Source organism: Gorilla gorilla, chromosome 2 (assembly GCF_029281585.2).
Source record: "Gorilla gorilla gorilla isolate KB3781 chromosome 2, NHGRI_mGorGor1-v2.1_pri, whole genome shotgun sequence".
Taxonomy (NCBI): Eukaryota; Metazoa; Chordata; class Mammalia; order Primates; family Hominidae; genus Gorilla; species Gorilla gorilla.
The window spans coordinates 97,898,427-97,918,029 of NC_086017.1; the positions used below are offsets into that span (position 1 = coordinate 97,898,427).

The window sequence follows — 19,603 nt, forward strand, 5'->3', positions numbered from 1 at the left end:
TCAGGAGAGTCAGTAGAAAAATATTTTTCATCAAAGATGGAATTGACAAGTACAAATTCTGTGGAAACTGATAACCTTCAGAAATGGCACTCTACAATTTTAAGATTTAATAAAAATAAGAGTTATTGTAATTTATCCTTGGTTGTTTTAATGAATTATACAAACAGTTTAACTTTGGGGATTCTGCACATACTATTTGCATCTTGTTGAAGAAGCTCTCAGCAAAGAGACTTTGGCTAAGATATAAAGCAGCCCTCAGAATGAATCATACAACCTGCAAAGAGCTGTGCTAAATACATCCATATATATGACAAAAGCTTCAAGTTTTTTCTAGCATTTACATTATTGATACAAATCAACATAGAGACCAGAGAGTTTTAAAAATAATAGGTGCACAAGGGAATGGGCATAAAGGAAGGGTGACAGTGGAGCAGCTTCAGGCCCACTGTTTGGCACAGCAGGGTTGCATATTTCCTATGTCAATTGAAAAACCTAAAACATACCTCTATTTAAGCCATCCTGCCAAGTACTGCACCAAGAAAGCTACTTGCAAAGTGAGGCATCTCCAGCAGCAGAAAAATCTGGGGAGCAGTAGAAATGATGGAAGATGATGGCTCAAACCAAAATGTCATCCTAGGTGTGCACTTGATCCACAAGAGACCTGCAGTCCTGCCATGCCAAACAGTAGGTGGATAGGCTCCTCCACTGCCCCTCTCTTCTCAGACCCCTGTCCTCTATTTCCTTAGCCTTGCTTCTCTCAAATTATGCTTTCCCCTGTTTACCCATCCACAGGTATATCTTATCAAGTCTAGAGGCCAAACCCTTGTCCAATGGGAAAGAAGCGTAGAGCACAAAATTTATGAAGGCACTCACTCAGGGTTGGGCAAGTGCTTCTTTAACTTTGCACCCTAGACCCCTCATTTGCCTCATCCTAGTCCCAGGTGTTGGAAGTAGAGTATGGTATAGCTGGGTAACTTAGAATCTACTCCTTAAGCTCTGCAGAAATTTGACCATCCTCAACAACTAGCACCTTATTGCTGGTTTAATAAACATATATTGCATACCTGTTCCCCTCTGTCTTCAGCTTTGGCCTAAAATTCCAGGAAATAGAAAAAATACCCTGCAATATCCTATTATACACAGAACAACAGAGAAAGCTTACTCCCAGTTTTTCACTCTGAAACACAGTTCAGTGACTTATCTCATGTGCACACTGTTTTACTTCATTTAAATTATCTCTGCATGTTTAGTATCAGCAATAAGATTACTGGTCAAATTATCAGTAATTTGGGGGGATGCATTGGATACTGCCAAGGTTCTATTTCAAATAATTTTACCAATTGTCACTATGAATTTTCATGGTTGTTTTCATTTCCCCACAACCAGACACACATATAGGCATTTGTGTTTTTGGTATACAAATCCCATTGTTATACAATAAGATTTTTTTTTTTTTTGCTTAACTTTGAATATTTTACATATTTATACTGGTTGTTTTATCTGTAGACTTATTTTTAGAGGGCAGCTTTATTTTTCATCTAGTTTGCATGTTTGAATCTTCTGGGATCCTGGAAGAATACTAGTAAATTATCTCATGTTAACTAAATTCTCAGTTTTATTTTCTCTCTTGCCTTTTTTTAAAAAAGTCTTTGGATATCATCATTATGCTATGCCTTTTTTAAAAATAATTTTTCTGCTTATTTTCCACATTCATACATATGCTGAAATTCAGCAAGTTGTATAAAGAATTGAAATTGGAATATGTGAATTATTTATTAATGAACAGACTTTATAACTGACCAGTATCTCCATCATGCCAATATATAAGGTTATAAAGTTTTAAAATGCATATAAGATAAAAGAATATTAGCTAATAGGAGCAAAAATATTTTTATATATTATAAATTTCCCAAAATGAGACTCAATATTAATTAGTTTTTCAACCAAAAATGTATGATTACTGTTGACAAACTACAAACTATTTAAGTACAATGAGAAAAAAGTTAAATAGTAAATGAGAACAATTTAACTCTTAAAATTATTGGGCCTGTTTTCAAGGTTATTACAATGCTATATATAAGTTAATTCTTAATTTTAATATTCTGCTTTTTATATTTCTGTGTAGATATGTGAATTTCTTTTGGAGGAATAGAAACACTTTAACCCAACTTCAAAAGATAATAATAATGAACAAGTCTAAATCCTAAAACATGATGAGCAAAGATAAAAGAACAGATATGAGTAAAGATTCCAATAACTTGGTTTCCTGTAATCATGACCCATTTTAACATGATTTATGCCCAATATGACATCAAGATGTCAAGAAATATGAAACAGGATAATTACATACCATCAAAGATGTAATTAGTCGTTTGGATATACGCTAAAAAGTTTTAGAATAATTATTCAATAGCACTTCATAAAATATCTTCACATTCTTTAAATTTAAAAGGTAAATTGTAATAAATGTGAGAGTTGATATGCTCTCAAATACTTGAGAGTATATATCAAAATTAATTTAATAAATTTATTATGATTAGCATTACCAGTTTTCTTTCTTAATGGGGAAGGAAAAAACATAAAGTGGCTAAGATTTACAGATTCATGTAACAATGGCATTTATAACCTTATTTATGTTTTGTAAAGTTCTGCATGACTATTAACTCAGGTAAATCAAATTAAAATTTATCTTGAGTGGTACTAAATATGACTAAATCAAAAGTCAGTCAGTAAGTATTCTTGAATATGTCAAATCAACTATCTTTCAACTGAAGGTAATAATTGATTTTCTCACTGATTTGGACAACAAATAATAGAATTGCCAATGAATAAACCAACCCTTTGGTAATATTTGATATTTCATACCAGTTGTGCTTTATTCAAGATTTTACTTCTACCTAAAAATACTAAATAATGAATGATGTATATTTTTGGTGCACAGAGATTGTTTAAATTAAATTAAATACGTTGTTTAGATTCTAAGATCCATAAGTTTTTCTGCACTGTTTTTTAATTGAAAGCCCCTGTAAAGAATTTCAGAAACCCATAAGTTACATTTTTGTATGAATCTTTTATTTTCCAAAGTACTTCCAAGTACCTTATCTGCATTGATACTCATATCTACTCTATGAAATAGAAAAGGCCAGCGTCATCTGTTTGCTTTTGTTTTTGTCTTCTCATGAGAAACTGAGCCTATCTTATACATCCAGTCTTCACCTTATGATACCCTACTTTTAATCCCACAAAGCATAGAAAGTAGCATGCCATTAACTTATTTTATATTAAAATGTTCGTGATGTTGATATTGTGATGTCCCTTACATTCTAGATATATTTCCATCATCCCTCAAATCCCAAAATATTAGGGATTGACTTTTTAGTTATTTGATAACACTGTTCATGCTCCCTGGTGTCAGGGATGATAGTGTCATAAGGAGCTTGTCAGCGAAACCACTGTCCCAAATGTCATAGTTAAGTTTAATTCCAATTATCTAATTTATTCTCTAATCAAATATCTAGTAGATAGTAATAAATGTTAATTACAAAAGGATTAAGCCAAATATTCCCCTTTAGTATGCATTTTATAATGCAACTATTACAGCTGATCTTCATCTCCCCCCAAAAAAGACGTTTTTTCTTTTATTGACTTCTAAACCGGATATTTTATTTCAAAAGTGGTTAGTGGTCAGAAAGGGGAAAAGAAAGGTAACAATTGTTTGAGCAGATCAGCCAGGGTATATTATGGCTGGGAAAATTTCAGGAGAAGAGAAAAGAAATGATTTGTTTTATTCTTTGCTTTTTTAAGGAGGAGTTTGGGAGAGAATGAATTGGACTGTGAACCTTTCATGAACTTCTCAAAGGAACAGGAACATGAGGAGACGAAATGGTGATGAAAACCCACAATTCAATCTACTACAGTATGGTAAGCATTCCCAGCTTTAAACCATGAAGAAAAATAAATTGACAATTAGTGAAAAAAAAAATGTGGTAAATCAAAGAACGTAATGCAAAATGGACACTGGAGGGATGAAAGTCCATATGACTCCTGCTTCCAGGAAAGGCCAGAGCCACTGATCATTGGTTCACTAATGGCCAATAGTGTTTCAAGGTGAAAGGAAGGATGGGTCCAGGAGGCTATTGGAGGAAACTAGGGTGGAGACTTGGAGATGGTGTTAAGAGAACATTTGGGTGAGTGAACATAAATCAAAGAAAAAATAAATTAAGAAAAATGCTTATAGAAAATGAAAGGTAGACATAAAATACTAAATCAGATAAAAACCTGCAGATTTTATATTTAACCATCTTCTCAATTATAATAATGATTTGGAAAATTTAATGTTTTCTTTTATATAATTTGGCAGGGTGATAACTATCCTCAGTGGGATAACAGACTAGTTTTAACTCTTACATCTCCATGTTTCAGAGTTTATTTGAGGCAAAGTATGATTTTTAAGAACAGCTACTGCTTATTTTGCTCAGGTTGCTTATTGCCCAGTCTGAGGGGACCATTCATAGCTTATTCATGTGATACACAACCTGCACAAGCCATACGTGTTGCCTCTGATTATATGTGTACATAAGAAATGTAACAACATAATAAATGTTACTCTTGGGAACAGCAATGGATTAAGAGCCCTAATATCTTTATTCAGGTCACTGATCTGCTGGCTCCTAGCCGGATAATATTATTCATATCAATTAGCCTCTCTGAATCCAGAGTGCTTGTTAGGAAAATGGTGACAATAATATTTACCTTCCCAATCTTACACAGTTGTCTGAGTTAGTCAAAGAATGTTTTGTAAAATTTTAAGTTTTATATAAATGCACATTATTATTTAGAAGATTAATGCAACCATAGGATAGTCACTTGTCATATATATGGATTTTAATATTTTTAAGAGACAGCATGACATATATCATGTAAGCTACTGTCACAAAGCTAAAAGTATATATTTAATAAATGATTTTTTAATTAAATGGATGGCAGTAATGTACTGTCTATTGCAAATGTTATAACAGTTTATATTAATTTATAATTCTATACATTAGATTTTGAAAATCTCAATGGTACCCATTCTCCTTAGTATTATTTTTTAAAAGTTTTTATTTTCCAAGTATACCGATTCTCAGTTATGATGGAGAATATCAACAGTTACTGATTCAAGATGCTCTTGCCCCTGCAAAGTCTACTTCGCAGTTCATCTTCCTTTTCAAGACCTCTAGATGTTGGAACACTTTAGGAATACATCTTCAGCTCTCTTCCCTTCTTTATCCATATCTCCACTCAGGTTTTCTCAACTGGTCCCATATTTTTTTTTTTTTTTTGAGACATGGTCTCATGCTTTTACCCAGGCTGGGCTGCAGTGGCACAGTCACAGCTCATTGCAGCTTCCACCTCCCAGGATCAAGTGATCCGACCACCTCAGCCTCCCTAGTAGCTGGGACTACAGGCATCAGGCGTGCACCACCATGCCCGGCCAAGGCTGGTCTTGAACTCCTGAGCTCTAGTGATCCATCCTCCTCAGCCTCCCAAAGTGCTGGGATTACAGGCTTTAAAAAAAACAAAAACAGGCCTGTAACTTCAGCACTTTTGGGAGGCCGATGCGGGCGGATCACGGGTTCAAGAGATGGAGACCATCCTGGCTAACATGGTGAAACGCTGTCTCTACTAAAAACACAAAAATTAGCTGGGCATGGTGGCGCTCCTGTAGTCCCAGCTACTGGGGAGGCTGAGGCAGGAGAATCGCTTGAACCCGGGAGGCGGAGTTTGCAGTGAGCCAAGATCTCGCCAGCCTGGCGACAGGGTGAGACTCCGCCTAAAAAAAAAAAAAGCTAACATATGCAGAAGTCTCCCAGATCTTTATCCCAGCCCTGAATCCCCTATGATTTCTTACTTAGATATCAAAGAGCTATAAATCTCTCCTTGTATGTCTACTCAATGATTCAAAATAGATATGTACTAAACTAACTTTTTGATGTTCCATCTAAACTTGTTCCTCCACAAATCTTTCCTATTATAGTCCTACTATACCCTTGGTTGCTTAGACCAAAAATGTGGGGGTCTTACCTTTGTCCAACCCATCAGCAAGTCCTATGCATCCTACTCCAATACATATCCCTAATGATGCCCTTTAAAATGCGACATGATTGGATCCCTGGCCAGTATTTCAAGCTTGTTTATGTAAAACAGGCCTTTTTGCTTATCACTCTTCATAGCGCATTATCCCTCCTAGAAATTCTATTTCTCTGTTAATTTATGTTTCTCTCTCTATTAGGAAAATATTTTTTTCCGTTTTATTCTCAAGTCAGTATAGTGGACTTGGAATAGTGCCTAGCACAATTACTGTAAGCACTCAATAAACCTTGTGAATGAAAGAATGAATTGGTACCCATAATATGAATCCCTGAATGAAACAGACCTAGAATTGATGGGAATGAGATTGACAGCTGCACATAACCATCAGCGTCCTGGACTGGGACATGTGTATAGGTGTGCTTTCATATGCACATTATTTCTTTACGAAATACATTCTTGGAATTACTTTTGACTTCAAAGAGTCAAAAATTACCAAATTAATTCAAATAATAAAATTCTGTTTTCAACTCAAGATAATTCTATAAGTATGAAAGCTCCCAAAACAAGGCAAAAGAAAATGTTTTTGTTTCCATTTTGAATTTTTCATTTTTCCAGCCACCCCTCTCTAGCTTCTGAATTTTTACACTGACGAACAGATTTTGTGTCTTTCTTCCCATAGCTAAAAATGATATTCAGACTTCATAATAGTGATTATAAGAAGTATTATTATGCCAATTATTTCAAATTGTGCAATGGTCAAAGCACATAAAAATATGTCATAGCAATAAATCTGTTTTCCTACTCTTTGTAATGTCTTATTTGCCTTAACAACTTTTCAGACAACAGCTATAATAAATGGACTCTCAAGTATGATTTGCATCTCTCCCATCACAAGAGTAGTGTCTGTTTCAGAACTCACAGTTGTGTATGATATATTTAAATGATCCCGAATAATCGTCCTCAGAGCTGTCCTGACCTCACCGATAATGAGTTTTATAGCCCTTTATATTGTAGTTTGCCCAAGCCTGAAATATATTAATTACCACAAATATATGAAATGTGTGGTTGTAAAATCCCTGACTTCTATCTCCTACGTCTAATCATCACTAAAATATGTACTGTTGCTTTCATGTCACATTTACCTGGTGCTTGTTTCCCCTTCTATATTCTGTATGTTGTTTGATGGTTCTTTCTCCAGTCTCTCATGCCAGAAGAGTCATTCCTTAATGCCTGGCTCACCTTCATTTCATATATCCAATTGGTCACTATATCTTCTCAATTCATCATACAAAATATTTCTGGGATTTATGCTCTTTTCATTAGTACCATGGCTTCCTTTAAAAATTGACCCATTTTAGTCTCAGAGTCGCACTCGCCTGGCTTCTAACACTACCACCACTTTCCCATAAAACCAGAGAGGAATTAACTTAGAATCATGTTACAAAGCCTTCTCCCTGAAAGCAAAATGGTTGTCTTGCTGCTATATACCCAACGACAGAGGTACCACTTGAGACAGGAGATTCTACAGAAAGAGTGTAAGTTGTGATACCAGACAGACAGGCAGGGTTTTAGATCCCATTGTAGGGACATACCACCACCTCTATCAGTGGTGTAATACTGGATAAGTTCACCTCTCTGGAACTTAGTTTAACTCTGTTTTACTTTGAAATAATAATTCGTATTTCATAGGATTGTTGTGAAGACTAAATAAGATCATGTGTATTAAAAAATATTTGCTGTAATGTACTGAATGCTCGCTAGAGGATAATTTCCTTCTTGCATTCTCCTACCACTTCTAGGCACCATCGATGGTACCAGAACCTGTCTGTAGAAACTCTGCATGCTTTCCTAGTTCTCCTGTCCTGCTATCATTTGGGGACCAAGGATATCTTTATTTCTCAAACAGTATTAGAGAACCTGGGTGAGACCATATTCTGTCTCAGGGAACCTGTTTGATCAATGCTTCTGCAAATCCTCTTTCTATAATAGCTGGAAACTGTTTCTCTTCATGCTATTTTCTTGCTCATACATCAATGACTGATTTCCCCTAGGTTACAAGCAAAAATAAATATTTCATAGCTTTTTCTACTCTACCCTTGCATATTTTTATGAAATCAGCTCCGCCACTCGTTCTTTTTACCTGCTTGGTTTTCTCATAAAGTCCATGTCTTTTTAATCCTCTGTACTTTCCATAGCCAGCCTCTCCAGTTAGAATGCTTTTCCCTGCTTATACATCCCGTAAACGCCCATTATTCTCAGATCAGCTTCTCTATAAAGCATTGCCAACCTTTGCTTCATCTCAGAAAGTAGGTGTTTTCCAGCTTAGTGCTCCTATCCCTGCAGTGCACTTCAATAACGTCTCTTTAAGCCTGTATCTTGCCATATTGGTACTATTTGTCTTACCTACTACCGTGTAAATTCCTTGAATGGAGAACAGTACCACGGCACCTAGAATGTGCTTGAAAGTCCACAAATAGTAGATAATGGAAGGTGTTGCTATCATTATTATTATTATTATTTTGGAGACAGGGTCTCACTCTGTCACCCAGGCTGGAGTGCAGTGGTGTGCTCTTGGATCACTGCAACCTCTGCCTCCTGGTCTCAATAGATCCTCCCACCTCAGCCTCCCAAGTAGCTGGGACTACAAGCATGGGCCACCATGCCCGGCTAATTTGTGTATTTTTTGTAGAGACAGGCTTTTGCCATGTTGCCCAGGCTGGTCTCAAACTCCTGAGCTCAAGTCATCTGCCAGCCTCAGCCTCCCAAAGTGTGGGAATTACAGGTTTGAGCCACCGCTATCATTATTTTCTTTCTTTTTTTTTAAGTCCCAGGATACATGTGCAAAACATGCAGGTTCATTACATAGGTATATGTGTGCCATGGTGATTTCCTGCACCTATTGACCCATCCTCTAAGTTTCCTCCCCTCTCCCCGCAACCCCCAACAGGCCCTGGTGTGTGTTATTCCCCTCCCTGTGTCCATGTGTTGTCATTGTTCAGCTCCCACTTATACTATAATTATTTTTATTGCCCTTATCAACTTAATTTTTTTTCCTTTCCCAGGCAGTCACATTCTTATCTGAATTTTCTTTGTCAAACTGTGCTACCATTTTGTATCCTGTGTCATAAACAAGTGTAATTTTTATGCAAGCACTATTTTTATATAATTCTAAACACCAAGACTTTAAAACCTAGAAGAAAACTGCAGTATGTATGCTTCTCTCATTTGCATGAAAATAGCATTCTGTAATTGAGATTTCAAAGTTGAGAAATTCTAAAGCCTTTATTTAAAAAATCCTTTGAAAAATTAATCATATTTTTCCAGTTTTGTAAATAAATGAATTGGAAAGCAATGAAGCAAAATTTAACAACCTTCAAAATACACACTCACATTCTATTCCTAAGTTCTTTCATATTGCAAGTTGGTGCCAAAAAACATAGCCCTATCATGATGGTCCTGAGAGAAAACCTCGTTGATTGGAAAAGGGTGAGGTGATCTAGGAATAACTGGCATTCAGCTGTTGTATTGTAGTTTCAGTACAACTTGGAAAAATGGCACCACACATTCACAGGAACTGTACCCTTCTCTCCTGGGGTAACTTAATGAACTTCTCTGGCTACCTGCACAAGATCTTCATCACTCAGTTAAGGGCCAGAGAGAGCAGAATATTTAAATATGTAGCAAGTAAGCCTACTCTATGGTAGATCTACACTAGGTTTGAAGAGTTCTATAGTTCCATCTGGGTAGGGGAGGGTAATTGTACTGTTCTCTCCCATATCTGTGATGTGTTTGTATTATTTATTTTGTTATAAGATCGTTTTATAAATTCTGTTCCATTTCTCAAAAAGTCTGGTAATTTATAGCATGTCTCTGCATTCTTCAGTTGGTAGATGAGACCTTTCAAAAACCCACTTTGTAACTGACAAAATGAGGAACTTATATTTCCTGGCATAACATGAACTGGGAGTGTCATTCAAGTTCGATTAGTTAAGCACTAAAAAAAATTAGGCTCATGTTTTTAGCCTCTTTTTCTTACTTTAAAAGGAATTTTTCTAACAAATTCAGTTTAAGTGTAAATACAACTCTTAATTATCCACAACAACAGGGAATGGAAAATTGGGATCTACAGATAATTCAAAATTTTACTTTAAAGAACACATTCAACCTTTGTTCCCAATGAGTTCTTAACATTGCTTAGAGCTAAGAATTAATTTGTGTGGATTTTATCACTTTTTATTTGACACCTCACCCAAGGAAGAATTGCTGATCAGCAGTGAATTAGGCACTGAGTAGAGTAGCCAGAAAGAGTGAAATCAGAAACCTGAGCACTTGAATCAACCACAAATTTCATATCTAACCCTTGAACATTTTAAATGAAATATATCTTCATTTTAGTTTTATAACAGCAATAGACATTCTAAGACAGAACTAAATACAGAATATTTTTTGAGTGCGTAGATTTTCTGAAAAAGATCACCTGTTCTATTGTTACTTGAAAATGTACATTAATATATTTAATTCAACCTTCTGGATGAAACAGTGCTAGAACTATGTCATACTTTACCAAATCCATCCCTTCCCAATAACAAAACAAAGAAACGTTTCCCTTTCCTTCCTGGATTCTTCAGGTGCTTTTCATCAACAGAAAACCACTTGCTGACATGTGGTTCATTTCTAGGGTGGGCAAGTAATTTTTAAAAATTTATTGTGGCAAAGTCAGCATACCAAAAAAAAAAAAAAGTTAAAAAAAAAAGATCTGTCCTGTACTTTATCTGTGAGGCTGTGAAGGAGACTTCTATGGCTGTTGCTGTGTTGGGTTATCTTTATTTTACCTCCTGGTTGAGTGATGAGCCTTTTCAAAGAGAAAAGAACCAAAGACATGTCCTTCTGCCTGTTTGCTGCACCTCAGTTTGGTCTCCAGACTCTGATATTGTTGGGTGGCTTCATGAAAATTATCCACCAATTTCTTTAAAAAATCAGTTTCATTTATTATCATTTAAAGATAAGTAATATTCTACATTTGTATGTAACAAGCAGAATCTGAAATCCAGTATTGAGACTATCAAATGAAGCATATGTGATATGCAGAATGTGCCTAAAAAGCTGTGATCTTCCTTAAAACACTGAAATCCAAGTCCTCCAAATTTGGCAGAGGAGAAAGCCTCCCCGTTCATGAGAAGGCAGTCGGACCACTAACCTTCACGGTCATTCCTCCGGGATTCCCCCCTTCCTTAGGGATCTCTCTGACTGCATTTGCACATTCACACTGTCCTGAGGGACTTAAGGAGCTTTTCATCTATGTTTGCGCACTTGTGTTCCACTCACCAAACATGTTATTAACTACTCTTTTTTGGTTTAAGTGAACCAGCCACTCATGCAAAACACAGTTTTATGCTCATGGAGATAATATATAGGTCTTCCTTTAGAAAAGGAAATTTGCAAAAATAATGTTACTTAATAAAATAAAAAACATAATTTATTCTTGTAATTTACCCTGTTATGTAATCAAAGGTATATACAATTTGTAAGTACATCATAGATTACTGATATGCTCAATTAGAGCCAGTAATTAATATTTGCAACAGAAGCATAAATATGATCTTTAAAAACTGACTAATCACTTTTGCTTGTGTAAAATTTTTTATCCTTAAATAGTCTTTAGTGTGATATATACAATAGTATTTCCCTAATTTAAGCATTTTCTAGTCTTATTTACAAAATAAATTGAATCCTATTATTTCATTTGAAATGAATTTTTATTTTGAAAATAATTTGGTAGAACATAAAAACAAAATCTTCTTGGGTAGTTAAACATTTAATGTTGACACAGTCTTTTTGTGACATACTTTCTTCACCTGGATATGATTCTAGAGAGTCTATGAGCCCCTTGAAATTGTGTGCAAAAATATATGTGTCCTGGTATTATATCATTCTGGTGTAAAAGGTAGAACAGTTTTCCTCAGAACCATGACATAAAATGAAATCTATGCATTGTGTGTAAATTCCTCCAAGCAGTATATTTTTAATACTGAAAAAATACTCATGTGTGTGGACTCACTGAAGTAAATGAAGTAGTGGTAAGTCCATCAGCATATGCACACTGATATATTTTCAGAATAATAGGAATATCCTTGGTCATGTCATAAAACTATGTATTATAATGATATAACTTCATTATTCACTATCTCATTTTCCTATGCTCTGGTTTATCATCATGAAGACATTAATTTCTCATGATTTCTCATGCTATCTATGGAAATAATCCTTTATTGAAAAAATAAGTATCTTGAAATTAGTGGCAGCAAAATGGATTTGAGAAGATCTCATTAAAGTGTATTTAGCAACATCTCACTGAATCTTTATATTTTTACACACAGAAAAATATTTTGGATGTTTTAGAAAAAAAATGTGTAGAATTAGAGAGCTCTAACTGTGAACACCAACATTGTTTCGCCACCTGTATCTTGCATTAAGAGACAGATGGACTTGTGCCAGAGATTTAAAGTCAAATAAAGAAGTTCCTGGGTGAAAATCAGTATTACTGAAAAATATTTTACAATGAGTTCTTTCTCTAAGCAATGTTTATGGCACATGTATTGATATTTGAAGTAGAAATTAGTTTTAAGTAAATACGACATATAAATAATATTACGTGGGGTTCCATGAAAGAAGGGACTGTGTCCTATTCAGTGCAATATCCTCTGAGTCTGACACTGAATTAACAGTTGATAAATGAAAAAATAATCAATGAATCAATCTATGGATGTGGTAAATTCATAGCTATTTTTCTGGCTCCTGGTAGTGTGGGGTCTAAGTATACCCTAAATAACTCTTGAAATATTCTTATATATATGAGAAGAATTTGCTAATATGATGGACAAACATCATGCTCCAATGAAGTAATAATCTAATCAAGGTGAACAAAATATTTTGGTCTACAAAATAAATAACAATGCAAATATTAGTAACTAACTTTAGTAGGGTCTTTGTACTTTAAAAGATATTAAGAAATTATTATTATTATTATTATTATTATTATTATTATTATTATTATTATTTTGAGATGGAGTCTCACTCTGTCGCCCAGGCTGGAGTGCAGTGGCGCCATCTCGGCTCACCGCAAGCTCAGCCTCCCGGCTTCATGCCATTCTCCTACCTCAGCCTCCCAAGTAGCTGGGATTACAGGCGCCGGCCACCACGCCCGGCTAATTTTTTGTATTTTTAGTAGAGACGGGGTTTCACCTGTTAGCCAGGATGGTCTCGATTTCCTGACCTCGTGATCCGCCTGCCTCAGCCTCCCAAAGTGCTGGGATTACAGGCGTGAGCCACTGCGCCCGGCCCACAGATACAAATTATTTCTATCCAGAAGAAAAACAAACTTCAGAGCTATAGATTATTATCCCAGAAATCTTATACTAATATTGTCTCAAAAGGCCTATAAATATTCAGATCTTCAAAATGCCCTTTGATTCAGCCTTGCCGTCTGATTGGTTTATTCATTAATTAAGAAATTGAATATCTTTGACACATGTTTATTTTATATTTTTATGAGCCACATTGCTAACTTTTGGAAACTTAATGGATTATTGTAATCTTCACAACTGCATGAAGTAGGTACTAAAATCATCGCCATGCACTATTATTACTATTAACAGTACCATAGGTACTAGTGTCATCCCCATAAGGAAACAGAATTAGTAAGATTAAATTACTTATCACACAGGTGGTAAGAATTTCAAGCTCTCTAATGCCAAGAGCCTGTGTTCATAACCACTATACTGTGCCACCTGCCTGGAAGCTAAAAGAGAACTCGTATTGAGTAACTAAAGCTAAAATCCGTATCTTCCATGTGTCTTGAAAGTATTGTCAAAGGCAAAGAGAATTTATAAAAGTACTTCATCACTAAATTAATGTGATAGTAGAAATAATTAATTATATGTAATGTATAATATGTATTATACACACATAACACACACATAAGAATAGCCCTTCTTTTTTTTTTTTTTTTTTTTTTTTTTGAGATGGAGTCTCGCTCTGTCGCCCAGGCTGGAGTGCAGTGGCGCGATCTCGGCTCACTGCAACCTCTGCCTCCCGGGTTGAAGCAATTCTCTTGCCTCAGCCTCCCGAGTAGCTGGGACTACAGGCGCACGCCGCCACACCCGGCTAATTTTTTGTATTTTAGTAGAGACGGGGTTTCACCCTGTTGCCCAGGCTGGTCGCAAACTCCTGAGCTCAGGCAGTCCGCCCACCTCAGCCTCCCAAAGTGCAGGGATTACAGGCGTGAGCCACCGCGCCCAGCCAGAATACCCCTTCTTGTAAGAATTGTTCATCAGAGTAACTAGTTCACAAATGAATTCGTGAATACAGACCAAAACTTTGGCCTCTTGGAGAGAATCAAGCTGTGTCATTGTCAGACAGCCACAGAGTTTCTTTCACATTTCACATTATCAAGATTACATATTACTAACAAAATAATGTTTGAAAGTTATATTTGAGTTATTTGAAACTTTTATCAAGAGTTCCAGGAATGAAAAGCCTCTGGATAGTAAGTAGATAGATAGAGAAAATATTTGCCAAGTTTTGTTCCGTCTGTTGTTTTGTTTGCTTTTGTATTCAGATTGGTGTAACAGGACTTACGTGTCTGGAAATCACCTTTTCCTTACTCAAAGGTTCTTTAAGGTCTGAGGGTCTTAACAACACCTTTCTCCAGCTGTCAAGGAAAAGCTGCATATGAGAGATTTTTGCCTCTTGTTTAGAATTTTTAAGCTGCAAAGGATAACACTCTGTTTTTCTCAGCAGTGTTTTCTTCTGGCCCCAAATCTGCTTGCAATATTGTCATTGTTTCCACTGGCAGACTCTGCTTCCTTTGGAAGGTGTTTCTAGAAAAAGGCATATAGGGTGAAGAGACTTCTGCTTCCCTTAAGTATCCAGAATGTCTCCAAACTGGAACTAGGGAAATATAAAAATTAAAAACCTTAACTATTTTTCTTTTAAAGCCATTTCCCAAGTGTTGTCCTTGAGCTTGCTATATCAAAATAACTTAATCTACTTGTTTAAAAAACTGCAGATTTCTTGGCCTCATTCCTGACCTTTTGGGTCAGAACCTGTGAGCTGGAACCAGGGAAACAGTATACTGTTTCAACAAGAAACTCAGTTGACCCCATACCGTATTTATAAAGCACTTAAAAAAATAGGGACAGCGTCTTGCTGTATTGCCCAGCTGGAGTGTAGTGGCATGATTGTAGCTAGCTGCAGCCTCAAATTCCTGGGCTCAAGGGATCCTCCTGACTCAGCCTCCCAAGTAGCTACCACACCTGGCTAATTTTTTAAAAATTTTATGTAGAGCTAGGGTTTCACTATATTGCCTAGGCTGGTCTCAAACTCCTGGCCTCAAGCAGTCCTCCCACCCTCAAGCAATCCTCCTAGCTTGGCCTCCCAAACTGCTGGGTTTACAGGAATAAGCCACCACGTGCCCAGCCTATAAAGCCCTTTTTTTTTAAATCCTTCTTATATTTTTACGTAATTGAGACTTGCACGAAGATTCTTAGCTTTTTACTCTGAAAAAGTATTGACTTCCATTTTTAATAACTTTGTAATCAGAGCTTACAAGTTCACTTCTGATTGTCTTTAAAGAAAAATTATCTTGTTGTATCTTCAAAAAATATATAGATTGGCTGCTCAACTCAGGTGCACATTTTGTGTTATACATGGCAAGAAACTACTTAATAGGGTGAGTATTCCTAACTGTTGCAAACTATCTGATAGTACTGTTTGTAATTTATTTCAGTGGTTGTATTTCTAGGACAGGGATGATATATTTGGATATAAAACCCAAGTTGGATTCCTCTAATCACTATACTATACATGCAATGTGATTGGATCTCTAATTCAGAATTGTAAGATACTGTGTGTGTATTCATATATGTATATATACACATAAGGTATGCATAATACATGTATATGTGTATGTTTATGTATGTGTGTATATGTGTATATATGCACACAAATACTCATATAAATACTCATATAAATGTGAATATATACTTATATTAAAAATGAAAACAATTTGGGACTTAAAAAGCAGATGTTATTTTAGGAAAGACTTTGTTCTCTTTTTTTTCCCAAGCTATTTCCCATTAGTCTGTTTTCACTTGTTTGTTTAGGCCTGGGAAAGTCAACATGAGGTGGCGCTTAAGAACTTCAAGGTCTAGGTCATACAAATCCATGTCTTTTGATCCCTAATGCCTAGTCCAGTTATAAACACACTTTGAACAGTGATGAATGGATATATGAATGAATGAAAAACAATAGCTTAGACCAGAAGTCTGCAAAGTATAACCTGCAGGACCAAATCCATCCTGCTGCCTATTTTTCTATATCCCTGGTGCTAAGAAGGGTTTTTACATTTCAAAATTGTCTTAAAAATCAAAAGGTTGGTAATATTTTATGACACATAAGAATTATAGGAAATTCAAATTTCAGTGTCCATGAATATGGTTTTACTAGAAAACAGCCATGCTCATTTGTTTAGGTATTTTGTGTGGTTGCTTTTATGCTGCAATGGTAGAGTTAAGTAGTTGCAACAGAGACCATATGGCCTGCAAAGTTGAAAATATTTAATATCTGACCCTTTACAGAAAGTCTATGGATGCCTCAGTTTAGAAAGATTAAGTGTCTTGCCCAGAGAGCTACAAAATGTAAATTATGTATCTGGAATTATCGATAGGTGTTTGAACTCCGAATTCAATGCCATTTTCTCCGTACTTCTCTAAGCCTAGAAAATTGATTTTCGTTCTGGACCAAACATCTTGATTCCTGCTCCAGAGGTTCTTGGTGTTAGGCAGAACTGGATTTGAATCGTAACTCTGCTCAGGGCTGGCTACATAACTTGTGGGGCTCAAGGCAAAAGGAAAATGCCTGGCAATGGCAAAGGACCCTTACCCCCAAGACCCCCCCGCAAACCCAACCCCACCCGCAGGGCAGACAGGAGCTAAATATGGAGATGGCATATAAATACAAAACTAAAATGACTAAGAATCTCAAGACAGCAACCACAGAGCATTAAATCCCAACTGGGGGACTTTTCTGAGCCTGGTCACAGTGGTTATACTTCGATGAAGCCAGATTACAACATAATGAAATATGATGCCGTCACAAGTTAAAGAATCTATCTGAACCCCTATTTTCATAGTGATGCCATGTAGTTGATGATATCTGTCTCAAAAACTTTAGAAGTCACAATAGACCATGCATATAAAGCAGTTAGCCATGTTCTTGGCTGATTATTTTTCAATTTCCTGTACTTCCTTCTAGTATTAAATCAAGAAGTAGCATTCCTATCGTAAAAGACTAAATGTCATTTCCGTATTTTTGAGACCAAATTCCTTTTTAGCATGAACTTCATCAATGGTTGGATCATACATTATCCTAAAGAGATGTCCAAATTACAAATAAATTGAGCCATTATTTAGAGCCATTTTTGTTATTTGTGAATAAGGCTTTCCCTGGGCACTTATCAGCTGTCTGTACCCTCTGGGTCTGCACATTATAAAGCAAATGAGGAACTTTCGTTGGGGCATTTTCAGACCCTTGCATTAGCTGTAGTGTGCCAGTGCAAAGGACCCTAACTTGATAATTTTATGGTCACAAGAACTAAGCCTACACCAAACCAACACTAATACTACACTAAACCTATAATAATTCTAGATATTATTCTCCAGGATTCTACCCAGCAGAAAAGGAGATATCATCCATTTATTTTATTATCTGCAAAGTGGTGAACATGTACCCACTTGGCCAGATGGATTCCATGCTAGTGTTCAGCTTCCTTCAGGGAATATTTGTGATTCTAGTCAACCAATTCACTGATTTAGGAAAGATAATACTTCTATTCTGTTACTTTAGAGATCTGAGGTTGTCAGTAAAGTTAATGTAGTCATAAAATTACCATTAGCGAGAGAATAGTCTCATTCATTGAGATGTTGGGTTTTTTTGATATGAAAAAGGATATTTTTTCTTTTAGCTTTTGTTTTTTGTGCTAAGAGTCATATAATAATGTGTCCTAGTAAACAATAATATCTCAGAAGATTTTATTTTTGTTTCACGTTGAGTCACACTCAATTTTTGTTTGGAAAATAATTTTAATATCCATAAGTGGTTTTTCAATTTGTTATGAATAATAGAGTCATCCAGTAAGTGTTGAATAAAGGTGAAGCTACAGAATTTCTTGATGTTTTAAATTTCATTAGTTTGCAATTTATTAAAGACTAGTATTTCTTAGAATGTTGACATCTCCCATCAGATTATATTATATTCAGAATGTCCCAATCTCAGAAAAGCTCACAGCACTGAAGAGAAGCAATTCAATGATCTTCCAGATACCTCCCTGAGGAAAAAGTTTTAAAATATATGTATCAACTCTCTCCTACATCTTCTGAAACTAAGGGTCAGAGAGTTTGGGTGAAACATTAGAGAAAAACAAAAAACAAGATAAAATCTTGGAGCCCATTTTTTCTTTTTGTACTTCAGTATTTACTTATTCCTATCCTTAGTTCCACAATTATAAATTAATTATGATAACTTTTATCTTTAAGTTATTAATATAGTATCATTAAAATAAAATAATACTTTGTAGATTATGGGAAGAACATTTCATATCAGTGATATATTGTTAGTTTTTTGTGATAAGAAACATCACATTTTTTCACAGACTTATTATGTTTGCAAAGAATTCAGAAGGACTTTTTTCCTTAACATCGTTTGCTAGCCAATATTAATTTCCTAAATTTCATGGATATTCATTTTCAGTACTATTAAATAGGCTTTTTTTAGTTGTGATTATTATCAAACCAATTAAACAATCTTCAGTTAATAAAGAAGAAAAGGAATTTAGCTTACATAACTGAACAAGCCAAGGAATCAGAATCTCACAGTGTCATAATTCTTTCTCCATATTCTCAGTTCTGCTTTTCTGTGTTCACTTTATTATGAATTATTTTTATAGAAATAAGGCAGTCGTCAACAACTCCAGGATTATATCTTACTAGTTTAACAGTGCCAACAGGACAGAGAACCTCTTTTCTTACAGTTCCAGCAAAAATCTGAAATTGAGCATCATTGTAATTATTTGAAAAGCCAACCTGAGGCAAGTTCACAATCCGGAAGCTGAATATGTGTCCAACTTCACACAAATCACAAGGGAAAAAAATAGAAAGGATATTTCCCTCTGGAAAATCGGGGCACCATTACTCAGAGAGAGGAAACTGGATTATCCACAAAGGAAAACAAAAAATGTCCTCCATAGTTTAACAGTAGAAATAGATGAATATACAGAATTCTAAATACATTGGATAATTTATTATTATTAAACACATACTATATAATGTGTGACAATTTTCTAATTTTTCACCTCATATTATCTATAGGAAATATCACATATGTTTTAAGTGAGAGGTACTTAGCCCATTTTCTGGCATTAAGTGGCATTGAATGTATTACAGCTCCTCCTTGACTTTAGACAATAAAATAT

General features: G+C 35.4%; 1 protein-coding gene across 2 annotated transcripts in view; it reads left to right on the forward strand.

Annotated features, from left to right (window-relative positions):
* The window catches only part of HTR1F (5-hydroxytryptamine receptor 1F), a 205,454-nt gene that overhangs the window by 25,214 nt on the left and 160,637 nt on the right, over positions 1-19,603 (forward strand). For both annotated transcript variants that reach the window (XM_019023145.4, XM_019023146.4), the window contains exon 2: positions 3,805-3,921. The gene's annotated coding sequence lies outside the window, so the exon portion shown is untranslated. The remainder of the gene's footprint in view (positions 1-3,804; positions 3,922-19,603) is intronic.